Source organism: Mauremys reevesii, linkage group 2, assembly GCF_016161935.1.
Source record: "Mauremys reevesii isolate NIE-2019 linkage group 2, ASM1616193v1, whole genome shotgun sequence".
In the NCBI taxonomy this organism is placed as follows: Eukaryota; Metazoa; Chordata; order Testudines; family Geoemydidae; genus Mauremys; species Mauremys reevesii.
Window position 1 is genome coordinate 111,981,517 of NC_052624.1, and position 24,620 is coordinate 112,006,136.

The window sequence follows — 24,620 nt, forward strand, 5'->3', positions numbered from 1 at the left end:
TCTGGGCTAACTCATTTAAAGTTACAATGTTTGGGTGCTGAGAATTGTAAGAATCCATAGTTAGGACCTAATTTTTCAAACAAGCACATGATTATCTACATATGAGTAGTCTCATTGGCTTCACTGCAGGAGTGCCTGCAGATATGTAGCCCTGCTCTGTGCCCTGCCCACTCCATGACCTGCCAATTGCCTACCTCTTCCCCACTAATAGATTCTTTAACCTACACAGAGCCCTGTATGGTGTCCATGATAAGAGGAAACACTGCCATGAAGGGTCATTGATAGTCTTTTTAGGAACAGGATGCTATAGAGCTTGACTATTTAAAAAAAAAAAAATTGTTTACTGGGAGTTTATCTCTAACAGCTTCCGAGATTAATTTTTCGTATTCATTACACTAAAGTACTGAGCCTGAGTGCTAAGACCATCAACAATGAAGAATTGTGGCTTTAAACTAAAATCAGCTACCTCTGATTAAATTATGGTGTTCTGGAATAACCATTAGTAAAGTACTGTAAGTAGACGAAATTTCACCTTGAACATGAAGATGAGGAATTAGGGTGAATATGTCTTTCCTTATACTGAAAGAAAGCTAGCCTCTCTTGGTGTTACTGTGTATCGTCTCTTTTTACAGATTTTTCTTCTTTGTATTCGTGGATAGAGCTTGGTGAAAACCTCAAAAAGAAAAGTTGTAATGAAAATGCTTCTTTCTGTTGATCTGCCTAGGCTCTTGCATTAGTAATCTTCAGCGCAGTGTCCCAGTGTTAAGTGTTTGTTTTTGAGGTTGTAAAAGTTTTAGAAAAATGTAAGCAAATCTTTAATTCAAGATTTTTTTTTTCAGCCAATTACACATCTGTCTTCTGTTTTTCCTCAGGCAGGGACAGCTCCAGGCACCAGCACGCCAAGCGCGTGCTTGGAGCGGCAAGCCACTGGGGGCGCTCTGCCAGTCACCGCAAGGGCGGCAGGCAGGTTGCCTTCGGCAGCTTGCCTGCAGAGGGTCTGCTGGTCCTGCAGCTTCAGCGGACCTCCCGCAGGCGGACCCTCCGCAGGCAAGCCGCCGAAGGCAGACTGCCTGCTGTGCTTGGGGCAGCAAAATGCCTAGAGCCACCCCTGTCCTCAGGCATAATAATAGCACCCCCCAAAAAAAAGTGTTTCTTTGTCTCGTTGCTGGTTATTTGAGCTCACTCGTAAGTCAAATGGTATTGGTTCAAGTTGGTCAGGAAGCTTAAGTATCTAGTTTATTGTGTAGTGAGACTATTTAGTAAGACTTCTTGCTAGCATACTGTTAATTACACTTTGGTTATGGTTTACACTGTTTGTTTTCACACATGCAGTTTGCCTCTGTTAATGCAGAAACTTCAGAGTGTCTGAGAGTGAAACTGGCATGCATATGCCTCTGACTACTTTCTACCCAACCTGGCTTTGGTATGGATCCCTATATGTGTCTATGTATGTAATGTATCAGAAATGTGTCTCTGACTTTCTGTGGGTGGCTCCATCAACCCCTACCTTCTCTCCACAAGCCAGAATTGTCAAAGTTGTGCGTACTTTCCCACACCATTTCACACATGTAAAACTGTAATGACAAAATTTGAAGTTGGAAGCGTATGTCACAAGCCTATCTGCAAAAGAATTCTGTGCACCTGCCTCGTGAAGTCCAACTTATTCCAACTACTGTAAGATCAGCATCATCTTGCACTAACACAAACTTGGTTCAGAACAGTGCAGAGAAATTTCACCATAGTAATTAGTGCATCTTCACCTTTTTGTGATAATATGTTTGGTCCTCTGGCTAAAAAGATCTACAAACCTACGGGTTTAAACAAGCAAGCTAATAAAAATCAAGCATCCTATAAAATATTAAACACCTAAAGTTCCCAGTGCTGCTGCTTAGAATCCTCACTTTTTTCTCTAAGCCATGAAGTAAGTGGCTTTTTTAAACTAGACCTGGGATGTCAGAAATCGCAAAGCACCAGCTGTTTAACTGCCCTTCTCCGTAGGACTGTACTATTTGTATGTGGGAAATCACAGCCGTCTTAATCTTGAAAAATAAAACATCATAGTGAAAGAGAGGAAAGTGGGTTGATTAACTAAATACTTCTGAACTGTAGAAGTGTTGTCCTTCAGAACTCTGATGTTTTCCAGGCTGTCAGTCACATGAATGCTGAGGACAACATATGTCACATGGGCCACATTTTGTGCTGACTTGCACTCCAGATAGTCTTGTAAACATCTGTGAGGTTACCCAGGGTGTAAATCAGTAACATGGGCCAAATTCTGAGGTCCTTACTAAAGCATAACTCCCATGTCTCAAGGAAAGGGAACAGAATTTATCCCCATGTGTCCCCAGACTCCAAAGACAACTAAAATGTAAGTATTAAGAAACATCACACTTTTAGCGATAGTGAGTCAGGGTGTGATACACATTACTAATACTCATGATACAGTGACCCACTGACCATGAACAAATAGAAAATTGTAATGCAGCATTAACAGATACCTTTCAGGTGGTCCTGAGTTATATTATAGGCAAAGTGTCATTCAGTAACCCTTGATATACTTTGATATGGAAGTACAGTAGAACCTCAGAGTTACAAACACTTTGGGAAATGAAGATTGTTCGTAACTCTGAACAAAACATTATGGTTGTTCTTTCAAAAGTTTACAACCGAACACTGACTTAAATCAGCTTTGAAACTTTACTATGCAGAAAAAAATGCTGCTTTTAAACATCTTAATTTAAATGAAACAAGCACAGAAACAGGTTTGCTTACCTTGTCCAATCTTTTTTAAACTTTCCCCTTATTTTTTAGTAGTTCGTTATCTCAGTACAGTGCTGTATTTGCTTTCTCTCGCTGCTGCTGCTGCCTGATTGCAAACTTCCTGTTCCAAATGAGGTGTGTGGTTGACAAGTTAATTCGTAACTCTGAGATTCTACTGTAGTGTGATTCTTAACATGTATTCAAATTCATTTCCCATTTCACTACATTGTGAAACACAATTATAAAAAAAAGATACACAGTAACTGCAGGAAGAGTCCAACCTGGTTGTGTGAGATCTATTTTTTGTACTTGGAGATGGCAGTGTCAGCATAAACCTTGGCTAGCAAGTGTGGCTGGGTTACTTTTCCAGTCGCAGAGCATAGAGTAGATGAAGTTGCAATATGTCCTGCAGATGAATATTTGCAGGATCTGATTAATAGTAAGAACTCTTAATGAAAATATTAAATGGACATATCTCGACATATAGGAGGTCAACATGAACACTAGGCTTCCCTCTAGTTTACCTGGACCTCATAACTCATGTAAACACTACAAACAATCTTGTCTTTATTAGGATTTTACTTTGCGTAAGATAACTCAAGTTAAGAACACAATGTTTTTCCTAGTGAAGACAAAGCTTAAGAGCTTTGACTGAAAGTGAAGCATAGATATAAGAGTCTTAGGCTGAGAATTAATTCTCTTCTCAATTTATACTGTCATTGTCATCGAAATATGGACCATTGAATTATGGGCCGAATCTTACTTGTTCTATTATTTTACGGTGAGCTACTATATGTTTTAAAAACAATGGCAAAGGTTTCTTTATCTTCAATGTGTGCAGAATCAGGCTCTTAAATTGGAAGCAGTAGGACTAGTTGTATGAATAACTTGAGCAATCTTTGTTCTGATATGTCTGTCTTAACAGAATAAGGAGAGTGTGTGAAAGTAATTTATGTTATAGTAAAATTGAATCCTGACATATTTGATCTGTTTTTGTTTAGAGAAACCTCTCTGACATTGTAAGTTCTTTTTACCACTGCCAAAAAGAAGAAAAGACATGAAGCAAAGCCTGGTCAATTATTGTTTATCTTTTTTGATAATGCCAAACCTGTTCAAAGCCTTTATTTCTGTATGTCAGCTATGGATAATCACTTAACTAGAAAGCATTCATCCTTCTCTGTGTCAGTTGGTTTGTTTAGTCACTGTAAATCAATTGCTGGAAAAGATTTTTGGGACATTGTGGGGAAAACAGCTGTTCAGGACACAAGCACTTTACAAAATCACCTTATGTATTTTTTTCACTTAAAGTCACATGTCTAATGCCATTCATGTTATACTGCTAGATTTGTCCTTTTAGTGATTTAGAGGCATCCTTTTTAAATGCAAGTTTAGGTAAAAGTAATTTGTAGTTGTAGTCTGTAGTTTAGGCAAGGCCCTATAGGGTGGTTAGATTAAGAAATGTGTGATATTACTCATTACTACACAAGAACTCATGAATGTCTTCATGTGAGGATGCAAAGAAACTGAATAATAATTTTGCTTTTTGGAAAGCTAGTACACAATAAGGGGAAATCCAATGCTTCATTCTCTTCTTTAATATCTTCCTTCCCTCTCAAACAAGCAGTATGTTCAAATTAGAGTGGTCATGCTTATTTTTATTAAAATTAGATCTGCTCAGACATAGGTTTTTGATCATTTCCTATTTCCACACTATGCAGGTGATACCACATTTATTTGTATTCTTTTCTAGGGACAAGGGGGTTGGTGGAGCTGGAAGGTTTCCTTTTTTTCCCCCATGAAAGGCTTTCCTGAGGAGCAACCTGATGGTCGCTCCAGGCGAGACACCTGAATGTTCTAAGATGTCTCTTCATTCTAGAGTTGACATTTAATCAATAATGGCACTGAGGCAAAATTTTAGATTCGTCATTGTGATTCTTCTTTTGGTAACATCATATGCATTAATTAATGAAGACCATTTGTTTTAATTGCCACTCAGAGCTCTGCTGTTACTGCCAGATTGTTGCAGGAAAGGCAGGTGCTCCTACAGCTGCTAATGCTTTGGAGCCCTGTCATGAGGTATATAGACCCTTACTGGCCTGGCAGCCAAGGAGTTAATGCAGCAACCGCCAGACAGCAATGACTAGCAGCCTCACTGCAGCTGGGAGAATAAAAGAGCTGAGAAGCAGAGAGGTGAGGCGGCTGTCAGAGGAGCAAGCAAGCTGGAGAAGCAAAGTCCTGCCAGCAAGCTGGTGAGAAGCCCCACAGAGGCTACACCCCAAAGAAGGGATGACCAGATCTGCAGGCTGGAGAATCCTAAAGAACCAAAGAAGGTAGGAAGGATCACAGGGCACAGAGGGAGGAGTTGTGGAGACCTGATTCCACCTGCCTCGCAACAGGGCTCTGAGCTGGAACCCAGCGGAGTGGATGGGTGCGTTTCCCTACTAATCCTTCAACAGAGACTTAAGAACCAAAGAGGCTTCCAGACCCCCTGAAGACCAGGCCCAGCTAACCACTCCAAGTATAAGGGAAAACACTTACACCCCAGCAGGACTGAAACTAACACCCTTCATAGCCCAGAATGGGACTCAGGCAAGAGAAGTTGATTGGCTGCCCCACCAGACCAAGCAAACTCTGTGCAATAATCCATCTGAACAAAGGGGGTGCTGTTGCATTGGCACACCAGCTTACAAGCCCCCTACCAGAATGTGATCTCAGGCCCTAATTCAGCAGTGGAGTTAAGCACATGCCTAATTTTAACCGATTGACTTTAGTGAAAGTAGTCACATGCTTCAAGTTAGACACATGGTCAAGCATGTTGCTGAATCAGGGACCTAGACACTTTGGATTACTGGAACTGCTGAACTGTACCTGCATGGATCTATTGTCTGGAAGGTGGCAGAGTTATGCTATTAAATTACCAGAGGGACTAAAGCATAGAAATGGGATGATGGTAAGTATTTTAGGTTGGGGGTTTTTTGGAGGGGGGTTCTCTAAGAGTTGCAGAGCTTCCTTTTCTTTTATTCTGTTTTCATTTATTTACTCCCCTCCTACCCCAGTTTTTCTGTCTGCTATCGCAGTACCACATCCAGCCCTTACTTCCCGTGAATCTGTCAGTACGGAGCATTACTTCAGAGGTGAGATTCACATTCTATCCTTGACGACACAACCAATTGTATTCCCAGGGAAATGTGCACAGGTGAAGTCCTGCCCCCATTGAAATCAAAGGAAGTTTTGCTATTGACTTCAGTGAGGCCAGGTCTTTCATATAGCAGCTCTTTACGATGGTATTTAAGCACTGGGCCAACTAACAGGTATTTTAATACTTTTGTTATTTGTTTCTAAGTTTAAGGTAGTATTCCAAATACAAAGTCGTTGTGTCTCTCAGGCCCACTGCCTGAGGATCATCTTCGATTCAGATCTCTCTCTAGATCAGGGGTCTCAAACTCAATTTACCTTAGGGCCAGTGCCAGTCCTCTCATCCTCCCGGTGGGCCAATGTCACTCATGTTGCCCAGAACCCACCCCCCACCTGCCTAAGTCTCTGGGATGGATTTTGGGTGGGGGAGGAGGTCTGGGGTATTGGATTGGGGTGCAGGCTCTGAGAGAGAGTTTGGGTGCAGAAGGGGTGAGAGGTTGGGCTCTGAGGGGGAGTTTGGATGGGGGAGGGAGTCTGGGGTGCAGGCTCTGGGAGGGAGTTTGGGGGCTGGGGAGTGTGGGGAGGGATGCAGGCTCTAGGAGGGAGTTTGAGGGCAGGAGGGGGTGAGGGTGCAGGCTCTGGGAGAGGGTCAGGGGTGTGGCACTTACCTGGGGCTCCAAAGTGGGGTGGGCTGGGGGGGCCTTTGCATGCTTCTGTCCCCAGGCACCCCCTCCGCAGCGTCCCATTGGCCACAGGGGCACTCGGGGCGGGGGCAGCACACAGAGGCACAGCCCTGCCCCACCCCGCCCCTGGGCCGCAGGTAGGGGCTGGCAGCCATTGGAGCAAGCCAGCAGACGCCACTCAGCTCCGCTGCACTGACAGGGGAGCGCCTGGGGGCGGCAGGTGAGGCCAAGAGAGAGACCCAGCCCCAGAACTGCTGGAGCCCTGCAGGCCATATTGGGGAGGCTCGTGGGCCGCAGAAGGCCCACAGGCCAGGAGTTTGAGACCCCTGCTCTAGTTCCTCACATTCAGGCTATGTCTAAATCTCGCTGATTCTTTCTGCGTAACATCTCTAAGATGCAGCCTTTCTAATTCCATCCCCAAGCTAAAACTCCTGACCAAGCTTTTATCACATTGCAGCTCAATTACTGTAGCATCCTGCTTTCTGGCCTAGACAAATGCAATCTTGCCCCACTCAGAACGCTGCTGTAAAGATCATCCTCTGAGCCTATTTGGACCATGTTACCCCTCTCTTTGAATCCCTCTACTGGCTCTGCCTTCTCTATTGCACAAAACAAGCTGCTTGTCTTCACTTTCTAGTCCTGTCACAGCCAAAGGCACAACCTTGCATCTCTTGTTTGCTGTCAATACGTCAAATCTCGCCTCTAAGTGATCCAGGATTCCAGCCTCTATCATCCATTTGTTAAATTTTCAAATAAACATTTTCATGCTTTCTCCCAAGTTGCTCCTCATGCTTGGAAGCAATTCCACGTAAATGTCCCCAAAGCTACCTCATTATCCATTTTCAAAACCCTACTCAAAACTCTCTTTCACTGTGATCCATGCAAAAAAAATGACGACAGTTAGGCTGCTGGTGTGCAGAGACCACTGCCTATCACACTGACCAGTTATAGAAATGTAGGACTGGAAGGGACCTCAATAGATCATCTAGTCCAGTCCCCTGCATTGAGGTAGGACTAAGTATTATTTAGACCATCCCTGACAGGTGTTTCTTTAACTTGTTCTTGAAAACCTCCAGTGGCAGAGATGCCACAACCTCCCTAGGTAATATGTTCCAGTGCTTAACCACCTTTATAGTTAGGAAGGTTTTCCTAATGTCCAACCTAAATCTCCCTTGCTGCAATTTAAGCTGATTGCTTCTTGTCTTGGCCTTGGTAGATAAGGAGAATAATTTATCACCCTTCTCTTCGTAACAACCTTTTTATATACTTGAAAACTGTTATCATGTCCTGCCCTCAGTCTTCACTTCCCCAGACCATACAAACCCAATTTTTTTCAATCTTTCCTCGTAGGCCATGTTTTCTAGACCTTTAATCATTCTTGTTGCTCTCCTCTGGACTTTCTTCAATTTGCCCACATCTTTTCCAAAGTGTTGCTTAGAACTGAACACAATACTACTGTGAGGCCTTATCAGTGCTGAGTAAAGTGGAAGAATTACTTCTCAAGTCTTGCTTACAACACTCCTGCTAATGCATTCTAGAATGGTGTTCACTTTTTTTGTAACAGTATTCCATTGTTGACTCTCATTTAGTTTGTGATCCACTATGACCTCACAACCTTTTTCTGTAGTGCTCCTTCCTAGGCAGTCATTTCCCACTTTGTGTTTGTACAATTGATTATTCTATTGTAAGTGCAGTACTTTGCATTTGTCCTTGTTGAATTTCATCCTATTTATTTCACACCATTTCTCCAGTTTGTCAAGATCATTTTGAATTCTGATCCTGTCCTCCAAAACACTTGCAACCCCTCCCGGCTTGGTATCATCCATAAACTTTGTCAGTGTATCCTAGGGTGACCAGATGCCCTGATTTTATAGGGACAGTCCCAATTTTTGGGTCTTTTTCTTATATAGGCTCCTATTACCCCCCTACCCCCGTCCTGATTTTTCACTTTTGCTGTCTGGTCACCCTAGTGTATCCTCTGTGCCATTATCCAAATTATTTATGAAGATTATGAATAGAACTGGATCCAGGACAGATCCCTGAGGGACCCCACTTGATATGCCCTTCCAGCTTGACTGGGAACCACTGATTATTCTGAGTATGCTTTTCCAACCAGTTCAGCATCTACCTTAGTTAGTTCATCTAGACTGTATTTCTCTGGGTTTGCTTATGAGAAGATCATGTGAGACTGTATCAGAAGACTTACTAAAGTCCAGTTGTATCAAATGTACTGCTTCCCCCACATCCACAAGGCTTATTACCCTGACCAAGAGGGATGTTAGGTTGTTCTTGACAAATCCATGTTGATTGTTACTTATCACCTTATTATCTTCTAGGTGCTTACAAACTGATTGGTACCTGGAAAAAATAATGGAGCAAATAAAGTTAAGTTGACTAGTCTATAATTCCCTGGGTTGTCTTTATTCCCCTTTTTTATTGATAAATACTATATTTGCCCTTTTGCAGTCCTCTGGGATCTTTCCCATCCTCCGCGAGTTCTCAAAGATAATCACTAATGACTCAGAGGTCTCTTCAGCCATTTTGTTAGGTATTTCATCAGCCATTGCTGACTTGAAGACATCTAACTTGAAGCAATTCTTAATTTGTTCATTTCTAGGATAGCCTCAAATCTACCGTATTTACACTGATGTTGGCTATGCTAGTTGTCTGATCACTGCTAACCTTTTTGGTAAAAACTGTGTTGGACAAGACTTGTATTGCCTTTGGTTTGCCTTTGTTTTTATTTTTTACAGCCAGCTGAGGCTGAAAGCAGGTTTTTTTTTGTACTTAGCATAGTTTGCATTGATTTTTGACCTTGAACGTAGAGCAACTTTATTTTTATTTTTAAGCCAAGCTGAATTTTAAATTAACCCGTTCTTAGACAAATTGCTCACACTGTGTTAGAGGCTTTTTTTTGGTGATTAAAAGCTCCTCTGAGATGTATGATTTTATTTATATTGAAGGTACTTTTTAATGGGCATTGTTTAGATGGATTTTTACGAGTGTGAAGATTTTAATTTTTTAAATACCTGCAGGTTTTGGGACCATAATGTACGTACATGTAATATGCTGGGGTACTTTTAGGGGATGAGGTGGAATATTTAGACTGTCTTTTACCCATTTTTTACTTACATACACAGAGAGGGTGCTCTGTCCGCGCTAGCGGCTCAGAAACTAAGGATTTTTTTTTACAGGGTACTTACACGAGAGAGACTAACGAGGATGACCACGACTTTTCTACACCTCCCTTCAGCAAAGAGCGTCGGCTAGTCTTTGGGAGACGGCGCCGCTTACTTTGATTGCATTTAGTGAGATGACTAGACTGTCAGTAGCCCACATGGAAAGGAAAGTGGAGGGAAGATGGGTTCACACACTCCTAGACCCAGGCAGCTTCCTCGCCGGACTATGCCAGGCCGAGTCAGCCCACCGTGGGTCGGATCTTCTAAAGATCCACTAGTTACCGGGCTTGCGTTAGAGTAGTCCTGATTACGAGCTTTTGCTTTACAAGGTACTTTGGGCGTTTTTTGGTAACAGTCACTTACTCTGGTGTACACACACACACACCAAGGCCTCTTTTTTTTTTTTTTTTTTTAAACCACGATGCATTTTTACCTGGTCCGGACCAATACTATGAGGCGGTATGACAACCCCTCTTGAGGCGGTAAAAACCCCTTAGCACCGGTGCATTTTAATGCATTTACTTATGCATTACCTTATGCATTTACCTATGCATTACCTTGTTGGCCAACTTAGCAGTTCCCAATACTGCTATAAACTAACCTTGTTGGGGCCTTTTTCCAATACCACTCTGCATTTGATCTTGCTGCACAGTCAATAAGTTCAGATGGCATGAGCCCAACAGAGACAGACGTCCTTACGGACAGTTTTTTTTCGATATCCCAATAGAGATTTTAAAAGGTTTTATACCTTTTATGTGGCGCCATGGGGTTCGAAGGGGAATGATTTGTAGTAGCCGTCTGTGGGTCCGTGGGCGTTGCCATCCCGGACGAGCCCCCAAATTGTCGGAGAAAAACTCAGTTCTTGCTTTTTCGTTTGGGTGCAGCAAAATTAAATACTTTATTATTTCTCCAGTAATTACAGTGGAGGGAGAGAGTGCCATAGGACACAGGGTCGCCCCAGTCCCGGACAGGTCTCTCAACTGGTAAACAATTACAGCAAGCCTTTATACTTTTGTTACAGACAATAACTAGCAATAATACAAACAATAAAGAGCAACAACTACATTTTGTTTATACATAAGCCATTCTGCTATCTTGTTTTCTCACTCCTAGAAAACACCAGGCTGCATATTTGGTTATTAGTTATAAGGTCGTAATAACTTTTTACACAGTTCTTTTCCTTTGCCTCACACTATCCTTGCTTCTAGAAGTCTCACGTCATTAGGGTTACAGCTGGGCTAACTCTTGCTAACTGACTGACATGCATTAAGATCCCCTTCAAATCCTTATTAATTTTTTTCCTGCTTTCACAACTGAATCATAGAATATCAGGGTTGGAAGGGACCTCAGGAGGTCATCTAGTCCAACCCCCTGCTCAAAGCAGGACCAATCCCCAGATAGATTTTTGCCCCAAATCCCTAAAAGGTCCCTTTAAGGATTGAACTCTCAACCCTCGGTTTAGCAGGCCAATGCTCAAACCACTGAGCTATCCCTTCCCCTCCAAAACAAAGGCATTTGACACTTCAGTCATTGCTGCATTTTCTGTTGTTGTCTTTCCCTCCTCATTGAGTAATGGGCCTAACCTGTCCTTCCTCTTCCTCATGCTTCCAATGTATTTGTAAAATGTTTTCTTGTGACCCTTTATGTCCCTAGCTAATTTACTCTTGTTTTCTGCCTTGGCCTTTCTAATTTTGCCCCTACATACTTGTGTTGGGGTTTTTATATATATTCATCCTTCATAATTTGACATCGTTTCCACTTGTTGCATTACTTTTTTTTTTAATTTCAGGTACTTGAAGAGCTCCTGGTTAAGCCAGGGTAGTCTCTTACCATACTTCCTATCTTTCCCATGTATTGGAATTGTTTGCTGTTATGGCCTTAATAGTGTCTCTTTGAAAAACTGCCAATTCTCCAGAACTCTTGTTTGACTTGCTTCACATGGGCTCTTACCTACCAATTCTCTGAGCTTGCTAACATCTTCCTTCTTGACATCCATTGTCTTTATTCTGCTGTTTTCCCTCCTACCATTCCTAAAAATCATAAACTCATCATTTCATGATCATTTTCACTCAAGCTGCATTCCACCTTCAATTCTCTACCAGTTCCTCTCTACTTGTCAGAATCAAACCTAAAACAGCCTCTCCCCTAGTCATTCTCTCCACTTTCTGTAATAAAAAGTTGTTGCATTCCAAGAACCTGCTGGATAATCTGAGCCCTGCTGTATTATTTTCCCAAAAGACGGCTGGGTAGTTGAAGTCCCCCATCCCTAGCAACTCCTGTGCTTTGGATGATTTTGTTAATTGCTTAAAAAAAGCCTCATCTACCTCTTCTTCCTTGATATACAAGGCAACATCTCCTCCCTTTTTTATTCCTTCCTAAACAAGGTGTGTACCCTTCTATACCAATATTCCAGTCATGTGAATTATCCCATCAACTCTCTGTGATGGCAGTTATATCATCATTGTGATTATTCACTAATATTTCTAATTTTTGCATTAGTGTACAGACATCTAAGATGTTCATTAGATGGGCAGGGACTATCTTTTCTGTGTTCGTACAGTGCCTGGCACTATGACCAGGGCTCCTAGGCACTATGGTCTTGCAAATAATAACAGTAATCTGTTTTGACCCATATTCTGCCCAGTCTACAAAGCAGCAATGCCAGCGGTAGTTCTGTGCGCAGATCAAGTGCGGTATGTGGTGCTTTCATATCTGTTTACAAACAAGATGTCTATTGCATATAGAAACACTATCAAGGTTAGCCTTAGGCCCCACTTTCAGTATTCACCTATGTGTGAATGTTCATCTCCCATCTGAAGGAAAGGGTGAAGGCAATCTGATTTGCAAACAGACCTTCCAAAGCTAAGTAGAGACTCTAACACAGTGGTTCTCAAGTAGGGATACATGTACCCCTGGAGGCCTTCAGAGGTCTTCCAGGGAGTACATCAACTCATCTAGATATTTGCCTAGTTTTACAACAGGCTACGTAAAATGCACTAGCGAAGTCAGTACAAACTAAAATTTCATATGGACAATGACTTGTTTATACTGTTCTATATACGATACACTGAAATGTAAGTACAGTATTTGTATTCCAATTGATTTATTTTATAATTATACGTTAAAAATGAGAACATAAGCAATCTTTCATTAACAGTGTGCTGTGACACATTTTTGTATTTTTATGTCTGATTTTGTAAGCAAGTAGTTTTTAAGTGAGGTGACACTTGGGGGTATACACAAATCAGACTCCTGAAGTCTGCAAGGGTTGAGAGCCACTCCTCTAATACAGTGGTTTTCAAACTTTTTTTCCGGGGACTCAGTTGAAGAAAATTGTTAATGCCCATGACCCAATCGAGCTGGGGATGAGGGGCGTAGGAGGGGTTCAGGGCTGGGGCAGAGGGTTGGGGTATGGGGGTGAAGACTGCAGGGTGGGGCCAGGAATGAGGGGTTCAGGGTGTGAGAGGAGGCTCTGGGGTGGGGCAGGGGGTTGGGATGCGGGAGGCGGTCAGGGCTCTGGGCTGGGGGTGCGGGCTCTGGGGTGGGGCCAGGGATGAGGAGGGGTTTCGGGTGCAGGAAGGGGTCCCAGGTTTGGGGTGGGCTCAGGGCTTGGGCAAGGGAATGGGGCATGGGGTTGGGGCACAGACTTACCTCTGGCGGCTCCTGGTCAGCGGCACAGCCGGGGTGCAGAAGCAGGCTTCCCACCTGTCCTGGCATGGCGGACCAGGCTGCGCCCTGGAAGCAGCCAGCAGCAAGTCTGGCTCCTAGGCAGAGGCGCACAAGCGGCTTTGCATGGCTCTCACCTGCAGGCACTGCCCCCCCAGCTCCCATTGGCTGGAAACCGTCCAATGGGAGTGCAGAGCTGGTGCTTGGGGTGAGGGCAGCGCATGGAGTCCCGTGGCCCCCCCTGCCTAGAATCCTGACCTGCTGCAGGCTGCTTCCAGGGCACAGCGCAGTGTCGGAACAGATAGGCACTAGCCTGCCTTAGCTGGGCAGCACCGCCGAGGGGACTTTTAACATCCCAGTCGGCGGTGCTGACCAGAGCAACTCAGTGCCTTACATGCCGCGAACCAGGACCCGAATTTTGAAACACTGCTCCAACACACACATACCATCCAACTAATCATACCAGCATGACTAAAAAAAAAGTATAAATAGAAATGGTATATCACAAGTAGTTTGTGTCAAAAAGTGTTTAGCAGGTAGATTGTGGTGAGATTTGCTTGAATGCAATTTTCAGATTAGACATCTAACATCCATATTTCAATTATCCTGCATATATCACTGTGCAGGACATCTTTTGATACTTAATCAAAATGATTTCTCCTTTTAGGATTGAAGAGCATAATTGATGGCAGATTTAAGAAAACCAGAAAAGGGCAGAAATGAGAATATTTAAAAATACTGAGTTGTGATCGCAGATTTTCATATGCATTCATTTTGTCAAACTAACACTGACTTTGAAAATAAATTAATTTGTCCCAGTAACACACTGAAAAGCAGCAGATAGTGATTATCTCAGCACCATTTTCTCTCCATACAGTTTTGAAGTATGACAGGAAATGCTGCAGTAGTTTCAAAAGTGAAAGATTTAGGTAGGTGAGCATTTTTCCCCCTTTTTTCTTATTTCTATATAAAGCACACATTCACTCATTCCCTGTACATCTTAGTCATAATATAATGTCTAGAAGAACCTCCAGCTACTTTTACATTTTTCTTTAATATGAAAGTACTCATATTTCTGAAGCTGTAATTGTAATGTTTCCTTCCTTTAACAATTATTTCTAAAAACTAGTAATCAGGAAAAATCCAAACACTTACCAGCAGATGTAGTTAAAATAAAAACCTTCCCAAATGGGAATGGTTAGTGTTTTGGTAAGAAAGGGAGTCGGTGTGTGAGATAATGAACTGTTGATTAGCCCACTGATAAGACTGAGGAATCATATTTTACAATGATTTTGTGATTGAATTGCTGAAGTGAAGAAACTGATATAAGTTCTAATTAGTGTTTTCCATTAGACAGAACGTTCTAACACTTATGAGAAGCTCCAGCAAGGGGCAGTGTAGGACACAGAAAACAGGCCTACTGGTAATCAACTTTTCCCTGGAGAAGTTTGGAACGTGTTTATTTCAGTTTTTATTGTAAAGAAAGGCAAAAGCAAATAAAATAGTTTTAAACTTAAAGTAAGTGTGTGTGTGAGAGAGGGATTTTTCAAGTTTATATTTGAATAAAATCACAAGATATATTAGTGAGGTGGGTGGCTGAATTAAAAAAAAATTGAAAGGAAGCATCTTTTCCTAAATGCACTTAAAGAAAACAAATGATTGCATCAAATATAAGTGCAGTCCTTGTTCAAAATTAAATACATTTGGGACAAGGGGTGGGGGTGACTGCTCACAGAAGTAAGGGCTGCACTGGATCTGAAGGTGTAATTTCCAGCTCAAGTGGATATGCCCACACTAGTTTAATCAGAGCTAGTGTGCGAAAAATAGAAGTGTAGCCATGGCAGCACAAGTGATGGGATGGGATGGCCACCCCAAGTACATGCCAAGCCTCAGACTAGATCATATAAGGGGCAACTAGCCTGGGTTGCTGGGGCTGCACTTCTATTTTTAGGAGTTAACTCAATGAGAGCTAGTGCCTGTATCGCTACCTGAGCTGGAAATTACACGGCCAGTGTAGACAAGTTATTTTGCCTTTTGAAAAATACACAAAAATCACTTTTTAAAAAAAGTTTTTATTAAAAGATTAGAATACTTATACAGCTAATATATATGTCTTACCTACCAACAGAAAACAGAGAATGAAATCCTGGCTCATTGAAATCAATGGCAAAACACCCACTGACTTCATTGGGTTCAGGATTTCACACAAACTACTATACGGAATTGAAGTAGGAGTCGCAAAGTAATTCTCATTGTACAAAGGCATTTTTTTTAAGTGCCTAAATTTTACCCCTCCCCAAACTCTTCATGTCAGTGGGTTTGAACAGAATGCAAAACAGAGCAGACATTGTCTCAAGGTATCTTTATACCATAGTTTACTTTTTGTCTTCTAACTGTGTCACAGTAACAGTTACAATGATGATAATGAACTTTGAATGTTCAGTACCATAAAACCTGAATTATGTTTTTCTATTAAGTTCAGGGCTTGTCAAAGTCATTTTTTTTTAAAAATCATTGTACTTTCTTATGGTGCAGCATTGCATGGAATGACATCAAATTGCAAAGACAGAACAAGATAGAAGTTTGATTTGGTAACTGGAAGTTCTATTAGTAAAAGCTTGGATGTGCTCATCAACTCATAAATGGTAATGTCATTACTTTTGGAATCTAATTCTAGTAGTCTCCTGTAAATCTAGTTAGCTATATATATAGTCGGTTAATTTATATGAAAAAATTACTAGAAATGTAAAACTGATTTTTCATTCCTCTAGTTTACTGAGGAAGCCATATCTTTTGAATCTACAGTCCAGTCAGATTTCCCCCTTCCCACCCCCCAAAGATTTCCCCTTGAGAAATGCAAGTGATTGAGTTTGTTCAAATTTCCCAGGATGTGTGAGTGATGGACTCAAATGTCCAGTTGCTAGGAGAAGGGTCTGTCGTCGTCTTCAGTACTACTGGTTTTCTGTATCCTGACTGCTCAAAAAATTTTCAGCAAAAAAGAGCTATATGGTTTGCTTTCTAACAAGCCCATCAGTTGGCTCTACCCAATTATATTCCATCTGTTTAAATATGTTACATTCTTATTAAAGCCTAGAAGTTAAGGAAACTGCCCAAGTTCCCTAATTTAGATTTCACTTATGAATGTTTTTATGGTGGGAGGTGGATACATCTGTGTATTGAGTCTAATGAGGAAAGCACATCTCCAATAGTGGAATGCTAATGCATTTCAGTGTGTTTGGCCCCGAAAAAGAAAAAAGACAGTCAATTAAATTTATTGTCAGCATCTCATCGGATCACTAACACTTCATATTTAAATAGAACTTTAAGATCAGTTAATAATAAAGACTTAATGGGTTCACTTAGCCAAGCTCAAAGCCTTTGGTGTACTTTATAAAGAGTCTGTCTCACTCCCTGAGTTTTTATTAAAATAAAACGTGGCCTGCAGTGAAGCTGACAGCTGAGCAGTTAGGTTCTTCTTCGAGTGATTGCTCCTATGCATTCCAGTTAGGTGTGCGCGCCGTGCGTGCACGGCATCACAGAACTTTTTTACCCTAGCAACAGCGGCGGGCCGGCTGGTGCCCCCTGGAGTGGCGCCACTATGGCGCGTGTTATATACCCCAGCCGGCCCATCCGCTCCTCAGTTCCTTCTTACCACCCGTGACGGCCAGTTGGAACTGTGGAGTGCTCTTTGTCCTCCACTACCCTAGCTCTCGCTACCGGTTTTTTGTATATAGTTATCTTAGTATATATAGTTAGTTGTGATAGTTGTAGTTATCGTTAGTTTGTTAAGTTTAGTGTTAGGGTTAGGGGGAGGGTTCTTCCCTTTCCTTCCCCGGTGCAGGCTCATGCCCAAGGCACCGGGCTTTAAGCCCTGCGCAATTTGCCAGAGGCCTATGCCGATCGGGGACCCGCACGACGCCTGTCTTCGCTGCCTCGGCAAGGGTCATCGCACGGACAAGTGCCAAATTTGTTCCGCGTTCAAGCCGAGAACGCGTAAGGAGCGGGACAATAGACTGAAGCAGCTCTTTATGGAGGCGTCGCTGCAGCCCCCGGCACCGGCCGCGCCGGCACCGAGAGCCTCATCGGTGCAGAGCGCACCGGCTGCGCCGAGCCGCTCCGGCACCACGGCACCCCAGCCTCAGTCAGGCCCTGAGAAGACCCGGCACCGATCTCTTTCGCCTGCCAGGAAGCGCAGACTGGCTAAGGCTATTGCTAAGTCCCGCGCACAGGACTCAGCCTTGACTATTGCGCCATCGGCGCCTCCCGCGGTGGCCATGCGCCAGGGAGGCACCGGGCCGTTGACTCCGGCGCCTCAAGGCCCGTCGAGTCCGGCACCGCCACGCTCCCCGGCACCGTCCGCGGTTGAGCCACGGCTGCCTTCGACACCGGAGACTTTCTCTGCAGCCCGAGAGCTCATACAGCTCGTAGAGGCACCGAGCCTCCGGCCCCCGGCACCGCCGGTGCGGGCTGTAACGTCCGTCGGGAAGCCGGCAATGATGCTCCGCCCGCCCTCCGCGGACCGTCGGCACAAGCAACGCTCCCGGTCCCGATCACGCTCCCGGTCCCGACGGCGATCGCCTTCTCGATCTCGGCACCGGTTGCCGTCTCGGTACCGGTCACCATCCCGCCGCCGGTCAGAGTCCCGGTACCGTTCGTCATCTCGGTACCGGTCGCACTCCCGGCGCAGATCCAGGTCCCGATCGCCGTCGCGTCGGCACCACCGGAGGTCTCCATCCCGGCGTCGTTCCCGACATCGCGATTCCCGCAGCCTCTCCCGGCACCGCAGATCCCGCTCCCGGTCGAGCTCCCGGCACCGGTCGAGCTCCCGGCACCGCGGTGACCGACGGTCTCGATCACCGTCCCGGTACCGGACATACTCACGCCGTCCCTCGGTACCGTCTGCGGAGAGGATACCGCATTCAGCTGTGCAGTCTGTCAGCACCTCGGCGCCTCCTTGGCCATCCTGCCCGGCATCGGTGGCCTCTGGTGTGGACAGTGCCGCGCATCTGCCACCGACCCCACACGGCGATCCTCAGGGGTCTCAACAGTGGGGCTTCTGGGTTCCATGGGCCCAGCATGAGGCACAGGGGGTACCGTTTCCCCTGAGAGACTTAACCGCCGAGCGCAGAGTCCCCGAGGCGATGGTTAGCCGGCCGGCTCCTTCTCCTCACCATGAGTCCCCCATTCCACCGGACCACAAGTCCGCCACGCTGCGAGATCCTACCGAGGCACAGTCTACAGCCCCTGCTGCGGAGGCCGTAGTGCAGGGCTTGTCCTCTTCATCCTCCCCGGACGAGGCGGTGGCCGGCGCTGCAGCCAAGGATCCACCGCCTATTGACCTGAAGGCCCATCAGGACCTCCTTCGCCGGGTGGCGACGGCCAAGGATCTCCCAGTGGCGGAGGTCCAGGAGGACGAGGACCCTATCACCAATGTGGTGGGCGCGGACGCTCCCGTGCGCGTGGCGTTGCCCTTCGTCAGGACAATTCAAAAGAACGCCACTACGCTCTGGCAAACCCCTGCTTCCATTCCTCCCACGGCCCGCGGGGTTGAGCGGAAATACTCGGTTCCCCCAACAGGATACGAGTACCTTTACACCCACCCGACCCCGGATTCGTTGGTGGTGCAGTCGGTTAATGACCGTGAGAGACACGGTCAACCTGCCCCCGCGCCTAAATCCAAGGAGGCTCGGCGCATGGACCTGCTAGGCCGCAAGGTCTACTCGGCAGGCGGTTTGCAAATGAGAATTGCCAATCAGATGGTCCTCCTCGCCAGGTATGTCTACGACATCTTGACGTCCCTGGCGAAATTCACGGAGCTCTTGCCTTCAGCCTCTCGCCAGGAGTTCACGGCGTTGTTGGAGGAGGGCAGAAGGTCATCTCGGTCCTCCATCACGGCCGCCCTCGATGCTGCGGACTCCGGAGCTCGGACCTTGGCCTCTGGCGTGTCAATGCGGCGCATCGCCTGGCTGCAATCCTCTACCCTGCCGCCAGAGGTGCAGTATACTCTGCAGGACCTGCCCTTTGACACACAGGGTCTCTTTTCCGAAAAGACGGATTCTCGAATCCAGACCCTGAAGGACGGCCGTATTGCAATCCGTACTCTCGGCATGCACACGCCGGCGACACAGCGCAGGTCCTTTCGGCAGCAGCCTTCCCGGCCCTTTTATCAGCAGCGGTATCGGCCATACAACAGCCGGCGACCGGCCCAAAATCACCGTCGTCCCTCTGGCAACCGCCGTAACCACGGCCAGGCCGCTTCCAAGGCCTCTCAGGGGGCTAAGCAGGCCTTTTGATGGGACGCTCGAGGACGGCCCATCTCTCTCCCTACCAGATCCTTCCCCGTTATTTTACAACCGCCTTTCTCATTTCTTTTCGGCGTGGTCCCAGTTAACAACAGACAACTGGGTGCTTCAAACGGTCCAGTCGGGATACCGCCTACAATTTGTTTCGCCCCCTCCTTCCCACCCACCCTCCCTGTCCCTCTTCAGGGACCCCTCTCACGAGCAAGTCCTCTTACAAGAGGTCCAGACTCTGTTGAGCGTGGGTGCCATAGAAGCAGTGCCTCAAGACAGGCGGGGCAGGGGATTCTACTCCCGTTATTTTCTCATCCCCAAAGCGAAAGGGGGGCTACGTCCTATCCTGGACCTTCGCGAGCTGAACAAGTACCTGCTCAAGCCCAAGTTTCGCATGGTCACCTTGGGGACCATCATTCCCTCTCTGGATCCGGGAGATTGGTTTGCCGCCCTCGACATGAAGGACGCCTACTTCCATGTCGCAATCTATCCTCCCCATCGTCGTTACCTCCGGTTTGTGGTCAACAACACCCACTACCAGTTCGCCGTGTTGCCGTTCGGACTCTCCACCGCCCCGAGGGTATTTACCAAATGCATGGCAGTAGTTGCCACAGCCCTCCAACGTCGTCGGATACACGTCTACCCGTATCTCGACGACTGGCTGGTTCGAGCTCAGTCCCGACAACTCGTGATGGACCAGATGACAGAAATCCTGTCGCTCTTTCAGCGACTCGGTCTTCTCAACAACGCCGAGAAGTCCACTTTGATTCCGGCACAGCGAGTGGAGTTCATCGGAGCGGTCCTCGACTCCACGGTGGCCAGGGCCTGTCTCCCTCGCGCTCGACACCAGACGATGGTCTCCATCATCCGGGACCTCGTCACCTTCCCGACCACGACGGTGCGCTCCTGTCTCCGCCTCCTGGGCCACATGGCTTCGTGCACGTATGTCACCGCGTACGCACGGCTCCGCCTCCGTCCGTTCCAGTCTTGGCTGGCGTCGGTGTATCGACCGCATCGGGATCCCATCGACATGGTGGTCACGGTCACCAGGCCGACCCTCGAGTCCCTCAACTGGTGGCTCGACCCGGAGGTCGTGTGTGCCGGAGTCCCATTCCGCCCTCCTCCTCCGTCGGCCACTCTGACCACGGATGCCTCAGCACTCGGTTGGGGAGCTCACCTGGGCGACCTCCACACCCAAGGCCTGTGGTCGCCCCAGGAGCTCGCCCTGCACATCAATGTCCGCGAGCTGCGCGTGATCCGCCTGGCCTGTCGCACCTTCTGCACCCACCTGCAACGCCGCTGTGTGACAGTATTCACGGACAACACCACCGCAATGTTCTACGTGAACAAGCAGGGCGGAGCTCGCTCCTCCCCGCTCTGCAAGGAAGCGATGCTCCTGTGGGATTTCTGCGTAACCCACTCAATTCACCTGGAAGCGTCCTTTCTTCCGGGAGTGCAGAACACACTGGCCGACCATCTCAGCAGGTCGTTCCTCTCCCATGAGTGGTCCCTCCGTCCAGATGTCGTCCACACAATCTTCCGGAGGTGGGGGTTTCCCCAAATAGACCTATTTGCCTCCAGGGAGAACAGGAAGTGCCACCGGTTTTGCTCATACCAGGGTCGCTCGCCAGGCTCCCTGTCGGACGCCTTCCTTTACCCCTGGACGGATCGCCTCCTCTACACCTTCCCTCCGTTCCCGCTCGTGCACCGAGTGCTCCTGAAGCTTCGGAGGGACAGAGCCCATATCATACTCGTAGCGCCGGCCTGGCCGAGGCAGCACTGGTACACCCTGCTGCTCGAGCTCTCCGTTCGGGAACCCATTCCCCTTCCGTTGTGGCCGGACCTCATCACCCAGGACTTCGGCAGACTCTGCCATCCGAACCTGCAGTCCCTTCATCTTACAGCTTGGTACCTGAGTGGTTGACCCACGCGGAGAGGGACTGTTCTACAGCGGTTCAGCAAGTCCTGCTTGAGAGCAGAAAGCCTTCCACTCGCTCCACTTACCTAGCGAAGTGGAAGAGATTTGCACTCTGGTGTGATCGTCAAGGTCTCAATCCGTTCGTGGTCCCGGTCCCTACCATCCTGGACTACCTCTGGCACCTTAAGGAGCAAGGTCTTGCGGTCTCCTCCTTGAGAGTTCACCTGGCAGCAGTGTCCGCCTTTCGTCCGTCCGTGGAAGGTCGATCCATCTTCTCGAACCAGATGGTTTCCCGCTTCCTCAAGGGTCTGGACCGCTTGTACCCGCCGGTGCGGCGTCCTACCCCGACATGGGATTTGAACCTCGTGCTCGCTAAGCTGATGGGCCCTCCGTTCGAGCCCTTAGCCACGTGCTCCCTGCTCTACCTCTCCTGGAAGACGGCCTTCCTCGTCGCCATTACATCAGCGAGACGAGTTTCGGAGCTCCGCGCTCTGACGGTTAGCCCGCCGTACACCGTCTTCCATGGGGATAAGGTGCAGCTTCGCCCTCATCCGGCCTTCCTCCCGAAGGTAGTGTCAGCTTTCCATCTCAACCAGGAGATCTTCCTCCCGGTGTTCTTCCCGAAGCCACATGCCTCGCCTCGGGAGCAACAGCTGCATACCCTCGATGTCCGCAGGGCGCTCGCTTTCTACATCGAGCGGACTAAGTCCTTCCGGCGTTCGCCCCAGCTGTTCGTGGCGGTGGCTGACCGCATGAAGGGCGAACCGATATCCTCCCAGCGGATTTCCTCCTGGGTCACTGCGTGTATCCGGACTTGCTACGAGCTTGCTCGCGTGCCACCATGCCGCCTCACCGCACACTCGACGAGGGCGCACGCCTCGTCGGCCGCCTTCCTGGCCCACGTTCCAATCCAGGACATCTGCCGAGCGGCCACCTGGTCTTCGGTCCACACCTTCGCCTCCCACTACGCGTTGGTGCAGCAGTCCCGAGACGACGCAGCCTTCGGCTCCGCGGTATTACACTCTGCCACATCTCACTCCGACCCCACCACCTAGGTAAGGCTTGGGATTCACCTAACTGGAATGCATAGGAGCAATCACTCAAAGAAGAAAAGACGGTTACTCACTATAGTAACTGTTGTTCTTCGAGATGTGTTGCTCCTATCCATTCCAGACCCGCCCTCCTTCCCCACTGTCGGAGTAGCCGGCAAGAAGGAACTGAGGAGCGGACGGGCCGGCTGGGGTATACAACATGCGCCATAGCGGCGCCACTCCAGGGGGCGCCAGCCGGCCCGCCGGTGTTGCTAGGGTAAAAAAGTTCCGAGATGCCGTGCACGCGCGGCGCGCACACCTAACTGGAATGGATAGGAGCAACACATCTCGAAGAACAACAGTTACTACGGTGAGTAACCGTCTTTTACAAATTGTGATGGCAGGGCAGGCAGAATGAATATTACCATTCCAGCTTGTCAGAGCCAGGGTAGAAACAAGGGCTGATAAATAGTGGAGCTTGGCCTACATAGTAATATGGTTCACACAACACAGAGGATTCTGGCCTGGTGCATAGTCAGAGAAGGTTCATTGTGCCAGCGGAGTGGTATGAACATTAAAATTCATAGTCATTTGCTGTATGGTGGATTTGAAAGTTTCATTATGAAAAATTCTGTCAATAAAATAATAGATGTTGAAATGACAGTTGTTTGTTTAATCATGGCTACAGTACTATACAGACATGGTAAATACATTTGAGCAAGGGAGTGACCTCTTTTCATGAAGTGTAATAAACTGCCATGCTTATGAGTAATAAAAGCCTTGTCTACACTGAATTAGGCCTTGTCTACACTACAGAGTTTTTTGTTGATGAAAGCTAACTTTTGTCAACAAGAGTGGAGGTGTACACACTACTATGCTCCTCCCGCCGATTTAACTCTCCTGTTTTGCTGACGAAATAAAATCACCTCAATGAGAGGCATAGAGGTTTTTGCAGCAAAGTTATATCTACAAAGTGTCGATGTAGACACTGTTCTTTGTTATGTTGCTGTAAATGGTCTCCAAGAAGTGGAGCCCTGGACCACCCACAGAGTCAGCGCCTATGCCTACGGTCAGGTTTCTTGTAGCACGTTAAATAAGGCTACGAATGGGACATGCATCATTGCCATGTGAAGATAAAGGAGCTGAGGCAGGCGTACCAGAAGGCAAGGGAGTCTGTCACTCTGGTGCTGCGCCGAAGACCTGCCGCTTCTATGAGGAGCTGGATGCCATCCTCAGTGGCGACCTCACCTCCACAGCCAAGAGACTCCTGGATACTTTGGTGGGGCTGGAGGTGGCAAAGAGTGGACTTAACCCTGAGAACAAAGGCATGGATGAGGAGGCACTCAGCTCTGAAGGCAGCATCACTACCAACAGCAGCACACAAGTGTGGGTGGCATAGTATGGAGCGGTCCTCACTTTTGGAGGGGCACAGCGACCTTACGAGTGGGCAATGTGAGCAACCACCCAGGATGCCATGGGTGGCAGAGTAGTTTTCTGGGGTCACACCGCCCCCCCTTCCTCAGCCAGCCCAAGACCACTTTAACGCCCAGGCACCAGGGCACTTGGCTCAGAGCTGGGGAGGGGCAGGGCTGGGGACACCCTGGCTGAGGACTCCTACCATACGCTGATCCTGGCCGGGCTGGTGAGGGATGGGACTTCCTCTTACCCTGCAAGGGCTGCTCCAAGGGGTGGGTCAAACCCACCTCCTGGAAACTTCCCCAGCTGCAGGAAGCTCTGAGGCTGCTGTCCGGGAGTCCAGCTCTGAAGGCAGTGCTGCTACCAGCAGCAGCACAGAAATAAGGTGTCATGGTATGGTATTCCACCTTTACTTCTGTGCTGCTGGCTGCAACGCTGCCTTCAGTGCTGGGTGTCCATTCAGCATCCATTGCTTTCCAGCTGCTTAGCTCTGAAGGCAGTGCAGAAGTAAAGGTGGCAATACTGTAAACCCCCTACAA

The 24,620-nt window shown here is 47.2% G+C and overlaps 1 protein-coding gene across 13 annotated transcripts in view; it reads left to right on the top strand.

Moving 5' to 3' along the window:
- The window catches only part of LOC120396454 (poly(rC)-binding protein 3-like), a 585,054-nt gene that overhangs the window by 265,095 nt on the left and 295,339 nt on the right, over positions 1 to 24,620 (top strand). Inside the window, exon 1 of one of the 13 annotated variants that reach the window (XM_039521357.1) lies at positions 2,344 to 2,368. The exons of the other annotated variants lie outside the window; for them this stretch is intronic. The gene's annotated coding sequence lies outside the window, so the exon portion shown is untranslated. Of the gene's footprint in view, positions 1 to 2,343; positions 2,369 to 24,620 lie in introns of those variants that run through there. 13 annotated transcript variants of the gene reach the window in all.